The 14,332-nt window shown below is 41.7% G+C and overlaps 1 protein-coding gene across 8 annotated transcripts in view; it reads right to left on the reverse strand.

Annotated features, from left to right (window-relative positions):
* Positions 1–13,817, reverse strand: part of LOC148325912 (receptor-type tyrosine-protein phosphatase F-like) — a 204,106-nt gene extending 190,289 nt beyond the window's left edge. For 7 of the 8 annotated variants that reach the window (XM_088310234.1, XM_088310232.1, XM_088310228.1 and 4 more), the window contains exon 1: positions 13,638–13,817. The gene's annotated coding sequence lies outside the window, so the exon portion shown is untranslated. Of the gene's footprint in view, positions 1–6,917; positions 7,017–13,637 lie in introns of all 8 variants that reach the window. The other variant, XM_088310227.1, reaches the window with a different exon arrangement.
* Positions 13,818–14,332: the final 515 nt, after the last annotated feature.

Genomic DNA, 14,332 nt, shown 5'->3' on the forward strand with positions numbered 1-14,332 from the left:
CTGGACTTGGAAACCAGAAAGTTGGACGCGAAAGGGTTAAAATATGAAACAGAATCTACACACACACTCCCCCCCCACACACACACACACAGTTTCTGTTGACATACTGTCCACACCATTATCCAAGATGAATAGCAGCCCATTCTTATTATTTCAGTAGCGAGGTACCATTGCAGATAAGGGGCGGGGGAGTGAAATGTTGCTGCTGATGGACAAATTGAATCTTAACTCATTCACTGCCATTGACGGATAAATACGTCAAAGATCCATTTTTTTCCACTCGGCTGATAGTGAATGAGTTAATATCCAAGAATTGTTAAAGTGGGACCATGAGTAGTATTTTCATTTTACGTGGCTTTGCCTTTTTAGACACAACCATACACACAACCCAAGAAACATCTAACTGCTGACTGATCCATTGCAAATGATGTGAAACAAGGGAATATCCCGTTCCTGTCGACAATTAATGCACTATAAATTCCATTTCTCTTTGAAAGAAAAAAAACGTTTGCCCAAACTGGCCTGTAACCTCACATTGTGATATTCCATTAACGCCCTTCCTGCAGTTCAGGAACGCTTCCACCGCAATTCAGGTCCACACTTCTTTTGTCACCTTGAAATGTACTTCCCACAAAGACTACGCTGGAAATGTGTAACGGTGTGCACGATGGTCATCTGTAATATAGAAGGTGGTATTTAGACGATACCAGACAAAGTCAATGTAGAGCCACCCCATTCAAAGCCAGTTCATTTGATGTCCTCGTGCTTATTACTTGCTGTGCAGCGATAAATGAAGAGCAGTTTAAAGTAGGACTGCGAGATTTGGAAAAAAAATCTTAATCACAATTATTTTAGTAATAATTAGAATCACGATTATGCAAATGATACATTTTTGGTGGGAACAAAAAAATGCTTCAATGTAAACAATAGTAAGACAAATCAAATTCTTTGAAAAAAAAAAGTGCAAATGCATAAATTTGAGTATGGTTTCCTTATTAATAAGTTTAGGAGGGCCGACGCATTTGGGGGCCCAAAGTTGAAAAGTCAGAAAGAAATCAATACAGCAATCATCAATATGATTATATCATTTTTATATATTTTTCACTCAAGTATACAAACTAAAGTTTTAGACATAGTAAAATGAGTACTATTTTAACATGTTACACATATAATAGCGCTGTATGAAATAATTTTTTTTTTTTTTTTTTTTATGATTACGACAATTTTGTAATCGTTGTCATAATCGCAAGTATAATTAAATTTCCATTAATTGCACGGCCCTACTTTAAAGCCGGGTCACAGCCTTATCGCAATGGCAATGATTAATTCCTGTATGGGAAAACAAGGCCGACTTACAGCATAGAACAACTTTATACTTTATCATTTTAATGGGACTAGAGTGCAGGCATCCCCGCCAAGGTTAAACAAAAACTGCTTGATTCAACACAGGCAAAAAAAATAAATAAATTCAGAATATTACGTGAAATATCCTCCCAACCAGTCCGAGTGTTTGACCGTCAAATTTCCTCATGGCAGATCTAGAAAATTTTGTCAGAAGTGGAACAAACACATTTTTTCGGAATATGCAACACAGAATGGTTTCGTCCTTGGCCGTTGCCTATAAATCAGAGCTTTTAGCTCGCCATGAGAAGAGAACAGCTACCTCTAAAATAAAGTATCCTCTAATTGGGTCACTGAATGATTGCATTACACACTTTTATGAGACTCACTTGTCTTCGCTTGTGTCATTCCAAGCAGTTTAAGTGAATCACGCACCAGAAACTTTTCGACAAGATAGAAAGGATTTCTATGTGGCCCAGCTGGAATCATGGCGATGATTATTCTTCTTCTTTTCTTTTTGCCTTGCTATTGTGACTCTGTTTTTTCACTTCCAAGTCCTGTCTCCATCAGGATCTAAATACTGCTCGTCATGTGACTGAGTCATCAAAGTTTGATCACCATTTTGAGCACCCGCCTTGAAATCAAGTGAAAGCTTTACTGTACTTCATTTCACAGTCCGATGACAGTGACTGCTGAGAAATAAATGTACATTTCTGGAGCTCAAGCGGTCTAATAATAGTTGACTGCAGTGTTTTTTGTTAAGTAATTTGTGTAAAAAAAAAAAAAAATGGAAATGTGACATATAGTTCTGTATGGTTGATGTATTAAATTGCAACTTGTAATAGCGTCTGTGCGAGGACGTTTGAAGATAATTAAAACTTCCAATGACGAATGGATACTTAGGAGATGCAATCTCCCTTTTATGATACTCTTGTCACACATCGACGTAATTCACAGGCTAACGGCTAATTAATCGACTCGATTTTGACCCACGTTAAACAATCAGACTTGGTTCAGTGGAAATGTTTTCAAATTTATTGTTGATCATCTGCTCAAAATATTCACCGAGGTCAATGGCGATTGGTTTACCAAGGCAAAATAATGGCGAATGACTTTGAGCATCACCATCTTTTGAGTCAAATCGAAAAGAAATTCCGGCAGTTGATGGAGATATTGTTTAAAACATCGCACGGCGAAGATATGGATGGATTGCATGTAAACAGGGCGGGATTGTAAAAAACACGCCTGTCTTTATCGAGGTGATGCGTCGCCCTGACCATGAGCTGCCGTGTGGCATGATGCGATGCTGTCAGCGCTAATGATCTCTGACGGCATTACAGTGCTGTCAAGAGGACACAGTCGGCACTCAAAGCCAAGGCCCCCGGTTGCGAGGGAGCTGTCATCTGCCGCCGCCAAACGCTCCCACTCCTAAAAATCCTTTTCATCTGCTGCATCAGCGGAGGCCACCGTAGAATGCAAGGCGTGCACTTTTCCGTCGGCAGCTACGCCACTATTGGGCATGAAACGTTTTTGCTCGGATGCCAAATAAAGTGATAATAAGGCAGCCTGTTGCCAAGTGTGACGAGGCGACGTTCACGTCAGCTGTCAGTCAGCGTGCCCTGACAAAGTTCTGTGATACTTCAATCTAATTCTTCACTGTCAGCGTAATTTGCACACTTGACAGAGCACTACAATATGAGCCTCGCATTATCTACCTACTTGATATTCTAGCCAGAACTGGAAATCGCGAGGACACAGGATGGGAGTGCGTGTGTGTTTGTGTGTAATTTACTAGTCATTAGGGGTGGAAGAGTACGCTTTCTTTTAGGTCACTGTTTGGATTATAGACGATACTCAGGCGACAAAATGCAAGTGAATAACTCCTTTCTTATACAAATAATAAACGTTAAAATTTGAAGACTTTAATATGAAACAAAATTGTGATGAGTAAATTTTGCCAAAAATTGAAAGATTCCCGATGTAAATTAGGAAAGTGACACAAATAACGGCTTTCGCTTGCTGCACTGATATCAACACTGGGTTAATGTCATTTCAAAGGTGTTGTGTTTTATCTGCTACCAAACCATCATCACATCTGCTAGAGCTGCACTGTTGTTGTTTGCTGCCCAGATTTGTAGCCAGTATGATATCAGTTCTTTGTTCAATAACCAAACAAATCGTGCTCAGTCACTCCTTTTCGAGTGATATCGCTTAATTGATGTTTATTTGGGGTTGTAATCATTAACTAATACAGAACAATTATCAGTTTATAAAAAGTAATTGGGAAAAATATATAAATGAATCGGCGGGACGGTGGACGACTGAGTAGCACAATGTCACCCTGTATATGCCTTTATTGTTAAAATTTTCATTTCGATTTGTTACTTTTTCAGATGGATGGATGGCTCCATCCGTCTGTTTTCTCAGACAGTAAAGCAAGGGTCACCAACGTAGCACCCGTGAGCGCCACGTAACTTCCAAGGACTACATGAGTAGCCTGCGGAACTGTTCTAAAAATAACTCACCAGTGATGGGATATTGTGCTCAATTTAGAGTGCATTTCTTTGATTGTAGTAGAAGTGATCATATGAGAATGTGAACATCGGGCGAAATTATTTTCCTAATTATTGTGAGAAAGTATTATCGTGATTTGTCTTTGCATATGGATAGAATTAATTAGTAATAATAACCACAATAATTACAGTAATTTGAGCAAAAGCGTATATAAAACCGGTAGCCCTCATGTCATGTTCGACTTCTTTAAACAACAAACCATCAGACCCAACAACGTCTTGTTGGTGACAGCCAACCAGCATATGCCTCAAGGCGCGTTAATCAACAATTAATTCCAGTGAATTGAGCAAATCCTTAACGATCAATTAATCGATTATCATGCCCTTTCCTAGTAAGCGACAATACATGAAATCCCACATTATCTGTAAAATGCTCAATCTCCGATGACTGCGACGCCTCAAATGCAGCCGCGGTCATGATGGGTGTTTGGGGGTCATTTTAAATGTCAGAAATCCGGGAGTGATGAAGGGAGACGGCGGAAAGAAGTGTCTGGATGCATTGATTTGCTCTGCGGTGCGGCTAATGTAGCGTGCTGCTAATGAAAATGGAGAATCTGCAGCGGCGCTCGGTGTGACAATCGGCTCATTGCTCATCGCAGACAATGTTTAATCTGCATCGCTTGTGTCTGCGTGCGTCTGTGTGTGTGCGTTTGTCACATTTGCACTTGCATATTTGATGAAGGCTGCACGTGTGACATTTAAATTGCGCCTGATAAAGACAGCGAGCTGTTTGACCTTATGTGATATTCAGCATCCGTCCAGGTAGAGTCGGTTTATTTGAATGTAAATTTAATCATGCACTAACTTGGATGGCACCACTGGACAAGGACCAAAACAAAACCAAAGAGGCCAGCATGTGAATGAAAGATGAGCGTGCCCAGTTGTTGACTAAGCAATTATTGAAGAAACGAGGATGTCTGGCCTTTAACGAGTCATAAAAATCCCGGTTATGCATTACCGCGCATCATCATTATTTCATTCCGTAATCATTATTTTACACGGCTGGCAGAAAGCAAGTATCAAGATCAATTTTACTCAAACCCTCAACTTTCTAAAAAAAGAGTAAGCGCATATTATGTCTCATCTGAAGCGGTTTCTCTGCGGGAAACAAAAGCCCCGTCTTATTTATACAATGTAGTGAAAACAAGCAATTATGCCACAGTGTCAAAAACATGAGGGATCACTTGCTCTAAACAAGATCACCGACGTATTGTTCAAATGGAATCGTGGAAATCGCCGCGCAAATAGTTTGGATTTGTGCGCCGTTATTAGCTCGAGCAAGCGTAGCTCGAGGCTTTGTCTAAGATGGGAGCACACAACAGACATTGTTAGTCGTCTATGTTAGTTGGACAACACTGGAACTTTTCTTCTGTTGACTGTGGAGCTCTGAATTCAAACAGCATTTTTAGGCCAGGCTGGGATTTAAAAATCACAGTAAAAAAAAAAAAAAAAAAACATCATCATTATCAGTTTCTCAGTTAAACTCAGTTTGAGCTACAGTGCTATCGTTGAAGCTAACATGACCTGCTGGGATGTCATCACCTTCCTTTTTAAAATGTCAGCGTTTGCAGATCACCAAAAATGTCGTCAGTTAAAAAAAAAGAAAGGTCAATTATCATCCATTTCTTGGCGAAACTCACAACAGACTTTTACCTAGACTGCTAACCCTTTAATCAGACCACCAAAATCACTATTATCGTTCAAAATAATCGGCAAAACAGGCCAAGACAGACCGTCTTCAAGCAACACTACTTCAATTTTCATCTACGACTGTGTAGTGGCCTGTCATTGTTTTTGAATGTGAACTTCAGGCGCCCCAAAATGCTGCCGCCTCCATTGCTATCATGTCATTGTCTCGGTTTTTCAAATAACGTGTTTCAAGTGTGTTTTCATTTAAAATAACGGCTAAAATACCTCCATCATCTGTTTCCTGGCTAACAGACGAACAGAATTGATTTTACAAAGTAACAAGTGGATGCCATCTTTGTGGAATTCTCTAAAACAAATGGGAGTATGCGTACCCCTGGGGGTACTTGAAGGAACTCCAGGGGGCATGTCAGATTTTAAGTAAAACAAACAAATGTACAAAAGTCCTGTAAAAATAGTGAATGAATTAATAAAATATTTCAGGAAGTTCATAAAATATTTTTTCTATTTAATAGTTTATTCAATTCTATTATTTAAAAAAACCCAGATAATGGTTCGACCCAACTTGTCACATGCCATCGCTCGTTACCTGTCAATCACTTGAAAACACAAATAATAAAAGCCCTCAAAATAGATAAATAACTAAATTATTACGTTGTAGTAAGTTTCAAGTGACCATAATAACCTTTTGCCAGACTGTCATCGTTGGGAAATATTTATGGTAGTTGAAACTATGGTTGTTCTAATCTGCTCACGTCATTGCCTCACATTTTCAAATGTTAGGAGTTTTCAGGCCACCAAAAACGCTGTCACTAATTAAAAAGAAGGACAAAATGTTAATGATGGTTTTGGTTTAAGCTATGCTGCGCCATCAAAGCCTCCCTCTATGCTTTGTCCTCCATTATTTATCTAGAATTCAAAAAAAAAAAACAAAAAAAAGAAACGAGTCAGCGAGTTCAGGGAAGCCTTGCTCGGCACGAGATTAATTCTTCTCATATTACCGCTGAAATGACTCACCCTTTTCCTAATCCACTATGACATATGGATCATCAACACATTAATTCATAAATGATTGGATTTTGCAGGTGATTTGTTAGAGTCGCTAACAAACTTGATTACAAGTGGAACAAACGTCCACTGTTTACGGATTCATTCATTCAAGTGGAAATTGTCTTGGTTGAAAGTTGGTGTCGGAAAGAAAGCCAAGCCGTCCAACGGCACTCGATATTATCTAGTTTTTCTTCAAGCCGCTTCCTCCATATGCCTAATAGCCACCTCGCAGATGGACAACTCTACTTTAATGAGAAACAGACAGAATTGATTAACACTTAACCTCTCAAAGTCGTCCACGCTCACCTCCTCACTCAGCAGAAACAACACCCGGTCAGAAAAACATGTCGCTCGCGAAACACTTTTAGGTCTGTTTCCACTTTTTCGCCTCATCGCAGGGGCGCCCTATAAAAAATAAAAAAAATACGGGTTTAAATGGTTTATAATGCCACCAGTGGGGTCCCGAGTGTGAGAGCCGGTCTCAATCAGCAGTCAAATTGCTCCTACATTCCCCTCGACAAGAGCAGTAAATCATTCTGCCTCCACGCTGCCGATGTGAAGGAGCAAACATTGTTAAAACCACACGAGCACGCTACTAAAGAGCACCCTCTCCCTATATGGAGATGCAAAACAGGACAATAGCTGGCGGCCCTATAGATGCAACATAATCTGATGTCTAAGCAGAAAATCGAAATATTTTATGCAGTAATCTACAAGGGCCGGAATCACAAGCCCGGAGCAAGAGGACTCAACCATCTTGTCGGTAGGCTTGATTCATTCTGCTGCTAAGCATCGCCACCTTTATATGCAGTCTGAACCTGTTCCTCTAGGTTGGAAAGCAGCCTTGGGCTCCCCGTGCCTACGCCCAAAAGACAGGCCAGCGAATCCTCTCTAAACTCCCAAGATAAAGTTGCTGATCCCACCCACCACAAACCAACACACTGGAGGCAAAACCTCTCATTAAAGAGAGCTGGGGGCCTTGAAATGACCAAGAATTTACCAGTTGGGACCAAGTGGGAGTAGGTCATGCTTGGTGGTTTTTCACCATGTGGCCCGCCGAGGAGTTGGACTTCATAAATAGCATCAACTCTCCCCTACACACACACCCACCTCCTCCACCCCGGCCTGAAATCGCCAAGCCCGGATGAGGAGGCCGAGGCAGATGCTCTGGCGGGTGGCCCGGGCCAAGCCTTCTAGGAAATACGCTTCACAAACAGCTCACAAGTGGCACGCGCGTAATTCAGGTCAATGAGCAACAGATGCATTTGGGAAGCAACAAGTTCAAAGTCTTTGACTCGGATGGAGACAAAAGGTTAAGGCTGCAAAACGGGTCTGCAAACAAAAGCCAGGCAACCTTTCATGTTCGTTAAGACATTTGAGAACCAAACGAGGGGAATTGATTTGCCTAAATAATTCAAATATTCAAGAACTCACTAAGACCACAATTCTCTAAAATCTTGAGTGAAAAAAAAGCATGGGAGAAGCTATAATCAAGTGAAAACAGCTTTAGTTGAAGGAGAAAAGGTAGCGTTTATTCCATGTTTACATTTTGATTCTTGAAATGTTACCAAGAAAATTCTCATAAATATTTTATTTTATTTTATTTTTTTTATTTTTAAGTACAACGTTCTTCACGTAACATTGAGTCTTTTGTCTTTTTTAGAGTGTGAGAGGTAACTGGAGTACCCGGAGAAAACCCACGTTGGCACGAGGAGAACACGCCAACTATTCTAAATACAGATGTCATTTTTGAATATTTTTCGATTCAATTAATCGGTCGATTATTTCTTCGCGATATCAAATAATCGGATCTAATTTGATTTTAATAATTACGGTCGAGAGAATGAAATCAGAGAATTTGGACAACTTTAAGATAAATGATGGCTCAAAATCATTACTAGACGGCTGAAATACCACAGTCGTTAATAAACATAATTATCGATTAGTTGTTGATGAATCTATTAATTTTGACACCTCCAAATATAAATACATTTCCCAATATATAATGTGGCCAATCGACAACTCTTCGCATAATATGCACTGTAAACAAGTATTTGATGAAAAGACACCCGTTTCCCCTTTTAAAACAAAAAACCATTCATGAATTCTGCAAATGCCGCGCAGGCTGCCAAGCCAACAAGTAACCTCCTGATTCCTAGACAACTACTCTCAATCTTGAGCCGCAACGCCTACTTTTAGCCATTACCAACTATTAACAGCCCACAAACAGTCTGCCTAAACACATTGTGCTGCAATAAAAAGCAAAACAATCAAGCGGGGGGGGGGGGGAACAACAACAAAAAATTCAATGGCACAATGCACTGGAGGATTACATTGTGAAATATCTGGCCACCGTATAACAACATCCAAATAGCACCAGCTGCCTGCGGAACGTTTTACAGTAAACCGAGGCCTCGTATGGCTCTTGTAATGTAGTCAGCAGAACGCAGCGGTCGGACAGCTTGATAACTAAGTGCCATGAATCTAAATGACAATGCACCATTGCGCATTTTGTCTGCGAGGAACTCAAGGTTAAGCAGGTCACTCAGAGTACAGTTGTTCTTCAAATCCAACATCCTGTAGTGTGTTCCACATTGGTAGCAAAACAGAAGACAGCGTATCAGCTGTCCGCGGGCCCTGAATGCTAGTGTTAAAAACAAGGCTAACAGAAAAAGAAATGTGCTTCTTTTAATTTCATCTGTGCTTTGGTCATGATTTTAGCCAACCTGGCAGACCAATTGCCAAGCGTGACACACGCCAGACAAAACGTAAAATTGTACTTAGTTAATTTCCACATCCTCGACATTGAACTAATCCTTGTATGATGACGACCACCCTATGAAATCGGAAAGTGCTATTTGGCCAAGTTGGGTGCAAAAAATTACTTCCACTGGGGGAGATGGCACAGTCAAGTGACAAACTCAAGTCCTCGCACTCCCAGTGGCCAGTCATTTCTCGTTCTACCCCAATGTGATGTGAATTCATAGCACTGCCAGAGACGGAACAATCAACAACCAATTATACCTCCCCGTACATTGCACAACAAACTGCTAACCAATGGGGAAATCATACCTTTCCGAGGCTTTGACGAAAAAAGGAACAGAAATTTGACATGGGAAAAAAAATTCATAACCAACAGGCAACCGAAAAATTTGGTACAATACAACCGTAACCGTTACAGATTTATCTGTCTGCTCCTTTCACACACAAAACGCCTCACGTTCAACCCAATCTGTAATAATGCACGGGACTACTTCTATATTCGCTTTTTTTTTTTTTTTTTTACATTTTTGATTTTGTGATACATTAACACACCTATGTTGACCACACTTCACACTACACACACACACACACACACACAATATGAATCTGAAAATATGACGGTGGATTTGGACATAGGGCTGACAATGTTTGCCTTTGGCATCCAAATGATTTGCTGCAGCCCTGGACTGAGCCAGCCAAAGTGTAATCATTAGTGGCTCGTGCATTGATGACCAAGGCAGCAGGGAGCTGCCTGTACTCTTGTTATTGCGGACCATCGTACATTTCGCTAATATGCTTCAACTCCGCGGCAATATTTTCACTCGGCATCAAGAGAACGCCGTGTCTGCTCTTGGCTTGTTATCAAAAAAAATTAATTATCTGTCAACTATTTTAGTTTGTTTTCAACTTGTTTGAGCAAAATGACCCATGATTTTTTTTTTTTTTTGAATATCCATAGCAATACGGACGGAATGTGTTAGCATATACCGTACTTTTCGCGCTGGTAATAAACAAAAGCAGGAATAATGTTATGTTAGTCAGTTATATTAATATAAATATAACTGCCGAGAAACCACGTAGGACCCACGATTAGATAAAACGAACGGCAGTTTGCATCTTAGTGAGCAAGGTCCTGGTTGTTTACAGTCAGGACACGGTGCATGCCAAATGCACGGCTATTCAACGTGTCGTTAGGCGCACAATGTAAATTCTGACTCGCAAACTGTGATACATTTCGAGCCTTGCTCCATTTTCCTCGCGATTCGCACAAACAGCAAAAATTAACAATTGACTCCAACCCTAAAAAGCTTCACAATTGCCTAAAGGTGCCACAAATGGCAAATCACAAAGCACTACTTTTCTATTCGACCTCCCCTCACTTCAACAAAGTTCTTTGGCACCAAGATTCCACAAGATAGCCTCAAAGCAACACAGCGGAAGCGCAATTTAACAGACAAATGGTCGGAAGGGGTGGCCTGTTAGAGCCGGTTGTCCACTGAATTGAAGTCCCATTTTTTTTTTTTACGTAAAAATGACAAGTACACCTCAAAATCATTGCAAAAAAATAAAAATAAAAGTTCGAAAAGTTTTCAAGTGCATCTAAACTTACCTTGATGGGGCGTGAAAGGGGAGAGGGAGAAAATGACGTGCAGCGGATCACATTCATGTTAGCATGCTTCCTTTTTTCACCTCCATTTCTGATTGGATGCCACAAATAAGGACTTCACAAAAAAATAAAATAAATAAATAGCTGCATATTCAACTAAAAATAGCCTGTTCGGAAGACACATACTACATGACGAGAGCTAGTTCCATTAAACAAAAATCGTAGCGATGAGTACTGTCAGTGTATATGAACAGAAATGACGCGCTCCTTTTGAGCTGCATGCCAATTGTGATGCAAAGCTAATCTCGGCGCGTTTCTTTACCTTTTCGAGGACAGTTGCCTTCGCCAACTGCCAACAGCGATTCAGACCCAAGTTTCTCTGCATCATCTTAAGAAGTTTGCGACCCAGCATTCCCAACAAGGAGCCTCGCCTGCCTGTCGAACCACTACTGGAGTCTTCCATCATGCTGCTGTTTGCGATCAAGCCAGCCGCCTATCAGCCGGAGGCCAATCATTTGCTAACGTGGCGCCTTAAGGCCAATTCATACTCGCCGTGACTCCATGTCCGCAGGTTGGTCCATGCTATCTGGACACATCTGCGGACAAGCGCACACCGACCAACTTTTGAGACTTCACAGACTGACACACATAAAGCGGTAGGACCACGCAGGCGCCATAAAAAGGAAAAACAACAAAAATGGTGCCTGCTTTGCCTTGAAATTGTGTGAGGAGATTATATTTAAAGGAATATACTGTTACGGCATCCAGATGCACAGATGTCAAACTCAAGGCTCGGGGGCCAGATCTGGCCCGCGACCAATCCTCCCCTTTTAAAAGAAATTGAAAGATTGTTGAACAAATAACAACTTACTGGCTTCTGATTTCAAAGCTTACTTTCCATCAATTTGTTGTGTGTGATAACGTAAGGTGATCGTACATTTAAGTGCGTTCACAGCCATAACGGCCCTCTGAGGGAAACCATAACTACGATGTGGCCCGTACCCAAAAAATATTTTGACATCTCTGGCCACGTGGATCAAAAATTCAGACGAGTACCATCAAAAACATAAACACAGCAGTGGTTTCTTTTGATGTACAGATGGCGGGTTTTTGAATTGATTATTTGCGTAGCGTGGACCGCTGCAAATGCGTGGTCGGGACAGGAACCATGAAATTGAAGTGCGTGCACATCCGCGGTGCGCGTGCAATGCTAAACATATGAATTTGCTTTTGAAAGGAGCAATTTTGATGTCAAATTAGGGACACGCAATTACATAAAGTTCCAATAGGTGTTTTTTTTTTTTTGGTTGATATTTGATAATTAGATTGCACAGACAGAAATTGCAAGTAGGCGAGTTTTGGAATGTTGAATCGCGAATAGGTGTGGGTTCACTGTACTTGGGATTTTTAGTAGTAGTAATAGTTGTAGTAGTATGCAACGTGACAAATTTGGAAGAGGTCTGAAGATATCCAATCCCTCAGGTTTCTTTTCCTCTTGACGCTGTCATGAAAAATAGCCAAATTGTGTCACTTGAACCACTGCGTGATGAATCTCGCCTCAAGTGGATGAAAAAAACAGCGACACGCCGGGGTGATTCTAAAATCACACCCAATGCCTTTTACGGACAGTGGACAGTGTTTGGTCACCCATTTGAAACGGGCTTAATACTCAGAGGCCAGCTTTCAGAATCCTACACATGCAGCCGAAGCCTTGTTGTATTTTTTTCCTTCTCATTTTAGATGCATCTGATCTGATGCAATTTCAAGAAACTATAAAGCTACGCTCTCCTCGTTTGATGTCTGCATTGTGTTGGAAACCATCCGAGTTTTGGCCATGGGGATGATTCCGCATGCAACCTGCAGTATTACCACGCAGGACACCGCGGGCATCTCTCTAAAACCTTCCCGTGTGCATCAAAAAACACCCCCCTTCCTCTTCATCCTCCTCCTCTATCCCCTTCTTCTTTTCCCAGATTGGAGCCAGCCTTGAGGAGCGCTGCAGGCTATCGCCACTGAGCTTCTATCTACGCATCAGCACAATTAAAAAACAAGAGGAGGGATTGTGGTGGTGATTGACAGGTGTCAGCAACACATCCACAGCTTCTTCTTGTTGCATGTGACGTCACGGCTGCGGGCATGCTTGTTCGTGCATGCACGCACACACATAAACACACTTTTTTTTTTTTTAAACACAAAACGACGACACGTTTGACTACATTGGCAAAACGTTGCGTCGTTAACAACCCACCATTGCGGCTTTTGCTTTATTTATTTATTTTTAAATCTCGACCGGGCTACGTCATTAAGCAACCAATGCTGATTAAACTAATTAAGACGAAGATTCCGTCATTGCGTTTAGCCCTAGTATAACGGCGGAGTTGTCGAAACTAACCCAAAAGGCACAATTTAATTGCATTAATGACACGAAGTCAATGGAAAGTTAGCGAAATTAACCCGACCACAGGAGCGCCATTAGTCTACCGCTTCGGTCGGTCAACGCAGGGCTTGACCTTCGCTAAATGTTACACCCCCCAAAAGCCCCTCTCACTGCCCCCAAACTGCTGCGTGACACCCCGCAAACCAAAGCCGAAGCGCACACAGCAACAACCGCCAGCACAAGTTAAGTTGAAGAGGCAAACTGGTTGCAGAGCACTTACGGAGTCTCCTCGTTGTCGCCGCCGCCGTTGGCATGTCTTCTCCCCCACCACCACACCACCTTTACGGTTCCGCGTCTTCCACTTCGCAGCCAGCCGGGGAAAATCCACGTCACGGGGACCAAAATGGAAAGAGTAGAAGAAGTCCAAGGAGGTTGCGATGAAACGCGACCATGTAAGAAGAGGAAACACAAGGTCCTATCCCGACCGGGTTGTGGAGACAAGTGAGCGGATCTAGCCGGTGCCCGTGTGCGCATGGGCACAAAAAAAAAAACGCCCCCCCACCTCAGAAAAATCAACAACACAAAAGTGTGCTTATCTTATCCTCGAGTGGATATACAAAACATACGCACTCGCGTTCGCCAGTGAAGTAGCCACGGCGAAGCGAGGGAGCGAATCAAATGCCCCTCTCAGAGCTCTCCTACTCGGTCACGCTTCTCCTCGCCGCCTCGGAGGGAGACGACTCGCTCCGGTGGGTCGACCGGCAAGACTTCGGCTCCACTCGTCAATCTTCGGCACCACTCGTGAAATCCTGGAAATATAACACAGCTCACTGCTGCTAAATGCATGGCTGCTCATTGATCACGTGGTTCATCGACGAAATTAATGATTCATTCATCGATTTACTGAATTTTAGATAGCACAAATTTAATGAAAAAGTAAAAAGTATATTCAGTATTCGTGTATTCGCTCCGTTA

The sequence above is a fragment of the Idiotropiscis lumnitzeri genome, chromosome 12 (assembly GCF_059441095.1).
Source record: "Idiotropiscis lumnitzeri isolate Australia: NSW breed Sydney's pygmy pipehorse chromosome 12, RoL_Ilum_1.0, whole genome shotgun sequence".
Lineage (NCBI taxonomy): Eukaryota > Metazoa > Chordata > Actinopteri > Syngnathiformes > Syngnathidae > Idiotropiscis > Idiotropiscis lumnitzeri.